Source organism: Macaca fascicularis, chromosome 7 (genome assembly GCF_037993035.2).
Source record: "Macaca fascicularis isolate 582-1 chromosome 7, T2T-MFA8v1.1".
Classification (NCBI taxonomy): Eukaryota; Metazoa; Chordata; class Mammalia; order Primates; family Cercopithecidae; genus Macaca; species Macaca fascicularis.
In genome coordinates, this window is record NC_088381.1 from 133,735,957 (window position 1) to 133,741,956 (window position 6,000).

Sequence of the window (6,000 nt, forward strand, 5' to 3'; positions counted from 1 at the left end):
ATAAAAGGGCTTAAGGGAGCTCCCTTGCCCCTTCCCCTATGTGAGGACTCAGGGAGAAGACACCATCTATGAACCAGAAAGCAACTCTTCACCTACACCAAATCTCCCAGCGCCTCGATCTTGGACTTTTCAGCCTCCAGAAATCAGAGAAATGTTTCTGTTTTTATATGCTACCTAACTTACGGTATTTTGTTATAGAAGCGATCTGAACTGTCTTAGTCTTACAACAATAAGTTACATATTTTCATGAAAAATAACTGTAGTTTCCAAAATAAGAAATTAATTAGAAGAGTGGCATTGTTTTTCATGTCTTTAATGTGTGGTTTAAGAGAAGACAGTTGAATTTACATTGGATTTTGCATTGACGTGTTGTAATACTTTGGTTTGGTTGAAGTATCTGAAGGAAATCTAGTTTCACACAATTATGCAGTTGGAAAAGGGAGGAGTAATTTAATATATTTTGAAGGTAATTGTGGGCATTCTTCTTTGATATTATGCCAGAATTTGATAAATAGTAGTTTCTTAAGAATTTTTTGAATGTGGAATCTGAAACTATATAGTTTTGTCTATCTTGCTCTTTGAGTGGATCTTAAGTTACTTAAGTATGATTTTATAACATTATGCATTGGTCATTTTAAATACGTTGGCTCATGAATTATACATATCTTCTGAATGTTGATATATTTTATTATGCAATATTTTAAAAATTCCAACAGTTAAAATTGCCACCAATCTCATCTGAAGATTCTTTAAGTTTTGGAAAACTCATAGTGGTGGGACCAGTTTTCAAATATTCTAATTTTCTTGTGAAAGCTCAGATTTCATAATTGGCAACAAATCCTGTCATTTTTTTTCCCAGGCTTACTTTGTTAATGTTTGAGAAAATATCTGCCAGATTCCTAAGTCTGAATAACTATTGCTGATGTCAGTTTGTTTTTTCAAATACAAACTGCTGTGTCTTTTTAAAAAATCGATAGTTTAGCTCACAACTCAAATACTTGCACAAGTGCCTTTTCTTCAAGGCAGCCATTATACTTTGGAATGCAGCAAAAGTGCTTTATGTATACTTCGTATTTTGTCACACAGAATATTTAAAAATATACTAACTCTTCTGGAGAAAAATTTGGCAATACCTAGCAAAACAACATATTCACTCACTTTTGATTCAGGAATTCTACCTCTAGGAAATACCTTGAAGACATACCTCCAAGAACACAAAAATTCATGATATACTTTGGATGTTTTGTGCCTTCCAAATTTCGTGTTGAAATGTGCCCTCCAGCATTGGAGGTGGGCCTAGTGGGAGGTGTTTGGGTCATGGAGACGGATCACTCATGAATGGCTTGGTGCAGTCCTCACAGTAATGAGTTAGCTCTCACTCTATGAGTTCATGTAAGATACGGTTGTTTAAAAGAGTCTGGCACCTTCTTCGTCTCTCTCTTGCTCTCTCTCTTCCCCTCACCTTCCAAGATTATTGTAAGCTTCCTTACGCACTTACCAGAAGCAGATGTGGCACTAGGCTTCATGTACAGCCTGTAGAACTGTGAACCAAATAAATCTTTTTTCTTCATAAATTACCCAGTCTCCAGTATTCCTTTTTAGCAATGCAAATAAACTAACACAATGCATATGTACATGTTTATTTGTTGCAGCATTATTTAGAATTGCAAAGTATTGGAAACAACCTAAATGCCCGTACATAGCGAAGTGATGGAATAAACTATACGACATCTACAAAATGGAGCATTATATAGCTATATAGAAGAATAAAGAAGATCTATAAGAACCAACTTGGAATGATTTCCAGAATATACTGTTAAGAGAAAAAAAGCAAAGAACAAAAGAATATCTATAGTATGCTATTCCTTATATAAGAAAAAAGGATAAAACACACATATCTGCTTGTTTGCACAAAAAAATTCAGGAAGGATAAATGAGATTATCTTAGGGGTGGGTGGGAAGTAATGGGAATGGGGCTGTGCTGATAGTGATGAAGAGGAGTGACTTTTTTTGGGGGGGGTGCATACTAAAGTTCCTTATTTGAAGGAATGGTACAAATCAAAGAACTTAAGTGGATGTTTTGGTACAACTCATAGAAAAGGTAAAGGAAATCCCAACATCCATGCACTGCCTTGGTGACCAGGGAAGTCACCCATGGCTATGGGAAAATTAGCCTAAAGCTTAGCTCTCATTATTGCTCTTTCCCAGGGTGAGCTTGTCAAAGAGATAGTCTTCCAAGCCAGATTCAGGAGCTCCCATCTTGTGTGAGTTGGTAACATGGTCACCCAATTCTTTGATGGATTTCACCTGCTCATTCAGGTAACGTGTCTCAATGAAGTCAACACAGTAGGGGTCATTTTTGTCCGTGGCCCCTGACAAAAAGTTTGTACAGTTCCGGTAGTGACTGATTCACGTTTTTTTTTTGTCAAATGTAATGCACCCTCCATTGCATTCAGCCCACTCTCCCGGTCATTACAGTATAGTTTCTTGATATCCTGAAGGAAGATTCAGCCACCTTGCTGGTTCTGTAGCTTCTTCAGTTTCTCGGCATGTTCCCTCTCTTCATGAGATTGGTGAAGAAAGTGCTTGGCAAAGTTCTTCAAAGCCACATCATCACAGTCAAAGTAGTAAGATATGGACAGGAAGAGATAGGAGGCGTAGAGCTCTGGGTTGATCTGGCAGTTGATGGCAGCCTCTGTGTCCTGGTGGTGAGGCAGGAGAATAGGGTCTGGAGGCTGGGAACCTAAGGCCGATTTGCACTGATGTACTAGAACTGAATCAAAAGGAAAACCCCACCTCTCCGTGCCCAAGTAACAAAAAGATCAGAGGCTACTCCCTTTGTGCTGCCTTGCAGATGAAAAATGGAAAGTACCTTTGTAACTTCACTTCAGCTGCTCGTCCCCTTCCACAACCAATTAGAGTGGTTGGGGGCCAAACGTTCCTTTACATAGGGTGTAACCAAGTAGCCAATGGGAAACCTCTAGAGAGTATTTAAACCCCAGAAAACTCTGTAACCAGCACTCTTGAACCACTTGCTCCAGTCTGCTCCTGCTCTCTGTGGAGTGTACTTTTGTCTCAGTAAATCTGTCCTTTCCTTGCTTCATCCTTTAGTTGCTGTGCTTGTGCATTTTGTCCAATTATTTGTTCAAAATGCCAAGAATCTGAATGACTCCCAGTCAGGACCCTCCAACAGTATGGTAGTGCTGGCTCATCTGCAAGGGGGATGTGGTCATCATGGAGGGTAAGGAGAGGTGGAGGCGACTGTGTGGCACTGGAGTGGCAGGGACCTTGGGGCTGTCTGAGGGCTCGGTGAGGAGGCTGCAGAGGGCTGACTGTGAGCCGTGGGGGTGGGGTGGGGAGGTGGGGGTGGAGGACCAGCACCGGGTTACCTCCAAACACTGTTGAAGCAGGAAACCTCATAGACTGCCAGTGAAGAAAGTCTAGATACATTGTTGAGTACACTGTTTTGTATAGCCTTGACTCTTAGAATCACCATCTTACACTTACACCCAAATATAAACAAACACTTCAAAGCAAACAGTATGTAAGGAGAATCAGAATGAAATAAAAACAGAACAAGCGATTTTTTTTTTTTGTTTCAGATGGCGTTTCGCTCTTGTTGCCCAGGCTGGAGTGCAATGGTGTGATCTTGGCTCACTGCAACCTCTACCTCTTGGGTTCAAGTGATTCCCCTGCCTCAGCCTGCCAAGTAGCTGGGACTACAGGCACACGCCACCACACCCGGCTAATTTTTGTATTTTTAGTAGAGATGGGATTTCATCATATTGGTCAGGCTGGTGTCGAACTCCTGATCTCAGGTGATCCGCCCACCTTGGCCTCCCAAAGTGCTGGGATTACAGGCATGAGCCACTGCGCCTGGCTGCGAATTTTTTTAAAAATGAAAAACATTGAAGAGGATGGGGAAGGAAAGAACTGACCTAAGTTATTTTGAAGAACAGTTACTTTGACTAGATCTTATATGATGAAAGACACAAGAACCTGCACACGGGGCATAGGTGAGCAGTTCTGTAACTACTTTATGTTTATACTAGGAACAAATAAGTATGGCTAATGAGAACCAGGTTTCTCACTGTTTATGAAAGAAGCCACAAATAAGGAAAGGAGAAATCCTGGAATAAGCTTTGTGTTGTTGGACTAGAATCAGACATATGGTGTGAACTCATGTTTTTTTCAATGGATACACAGGTATAGAATGTGTGTGTGTGTGTGTGTGTGTGTGTGGTTTACACTTGATCTTAGCCAAAAGGCCGAGAAGCGATTGTGTGTGTGGTTTAATTCTAACTGTCCACTGAGTGGAACTTAATAGCAATGAACATGCCTGATTTCCAGACCTTGGTTTCTCCAGTAAAAGGAACCAGAGTTCCACAGGAAAAATGGTAGATTCCAGGGTTTGGGTGCAGAAAATACAAAATGAGCTTGGAACATCATATGGTACCAGAAAAGAAGGAAGTGTTTCCAAAGGATAGGGATATGTCAAAATGACACAGGAACCCATCTGAAGGAGCAACCAATGGTCAAATCTAAACAATTTGAGCAAGAAAAAAATAATAGTACAATTGAGTTATAACCTATAGACTGAAACAAATATCCATGAGTCCATACTGATCTAAATAAATAACTGAATAAGTAAATAGGAGAGAAGAGATAGCTTTTCCTTACACAGTATTTCCACATCTAGTAATTCAAGGCTACAATCCTTGAATTTCTAGTTGTGGTAGATGGAAAAATGTCCCCCACTCCTCAAAGATGTCCATGCTCTAATCAACATGTTACCTTACATGGCAAAGGGATTTTACAGATGCGATTAAGTTAAGGCCTTTGAGATGAGGAGATTATCCTGAATTATTTGTGTGGGCCTAAGGTAATCACAACCATTCTTGGAATTAATGTTGCACATTTAGGGAACTCTTCAAAAAAATAAAAAATAACAGATTACATAACTAACAGACTAATGAAGGAGGCCAGTGGAATGGTAACAAACAAACAAAAACTTGATTAATCCTAAAGAGGGCAAAAGAGAACAGAAAAAGAAACAGAAAACAGGTAGGACAAAATAGAAAGGTAGCAAAATTAGAAAAATGGTAGATTTCAACCCAAGACATGGAATGAAGTGAATAAAGCAAGAGGCTGAACTCTACATCATTTAAGAAATCATTTTAGGCCATGCGTGGTAGCTCATGCCTATAATCCCAGCATTTTGGGAAGCTGAGGTGGGCAGATCACCTGAGGTCAGGAGTTCGAGACCAGCCTGACCAACATGGGGAAACGCCGTCTCTACTAAAAATACAAAAATTTGCTGGGCATGGTTGTGGCAACTGTAATCCCAGCTACTCAGGAGGCTGAGGCTGGAGAATAGATTGAACCCAGAAGGTAGAGGTTGCAGTGAGCCGAGGTTGTACTATTGCACTCTAGCCTGGGTGACAGGAGCAAAAATCTGTCAAAAAAAAAAAAAAAGAAAGAAATTATTTTAATAGCTTTGTCAATTCTGTGAATATCTCTGGAAGAATACACAGTGTTTCCCTAGGGGCTCAGATGACAGGAAGCCTTCTCTTTCATTGTTTACCTTTATTTGAAATTTTGACCATGTGAATGTATTACATTCCCATTTTAAAAATGTTAATTAAAATAAATATTTGTTGAATGAGTATACTGGATATGAAAATTCATAGAACAGACTTATCTTTTTGGTCTATATTTAGATTTTCTGGTCCTTTCCCCTCCACCTAATTTTCTCTCTTCTAATTCTCTCTTCCTTTTTCCTTTTAACATTTTGTGCCTAATGGGGGGTTACAATGGCTTACAGCAAATATTGCAATTTAAGAAACATAATACACTCCACCCTTTATCTGGACTGGGCCGTGGCCCCCTGGCTCTGGAACAGAATCCGTCCAGGGATTTTTCTAAGACTCTGACCTCCTGGAACTGGCTGTCAAGACCTAAGAAGACTGATGATGAAACCAGTCCTCTGGCTACCTTAGC

The 6,000-nt window shown here is 39.9% G+C and overlaps 1 pseudogene; it reads right to left on the minus strand.

Moving 5' to 3' along the window:
- Window positions 1-1,955: 1,955 nt before the first annotated feature.
- Window positions 1,956-3,233, minus strand: LOC102130916 (ferritin heavy chain-like; annotated as a pseudogene).
- Window positions 3,234-6,000: the final 2,767 nt, after the last annotated feature.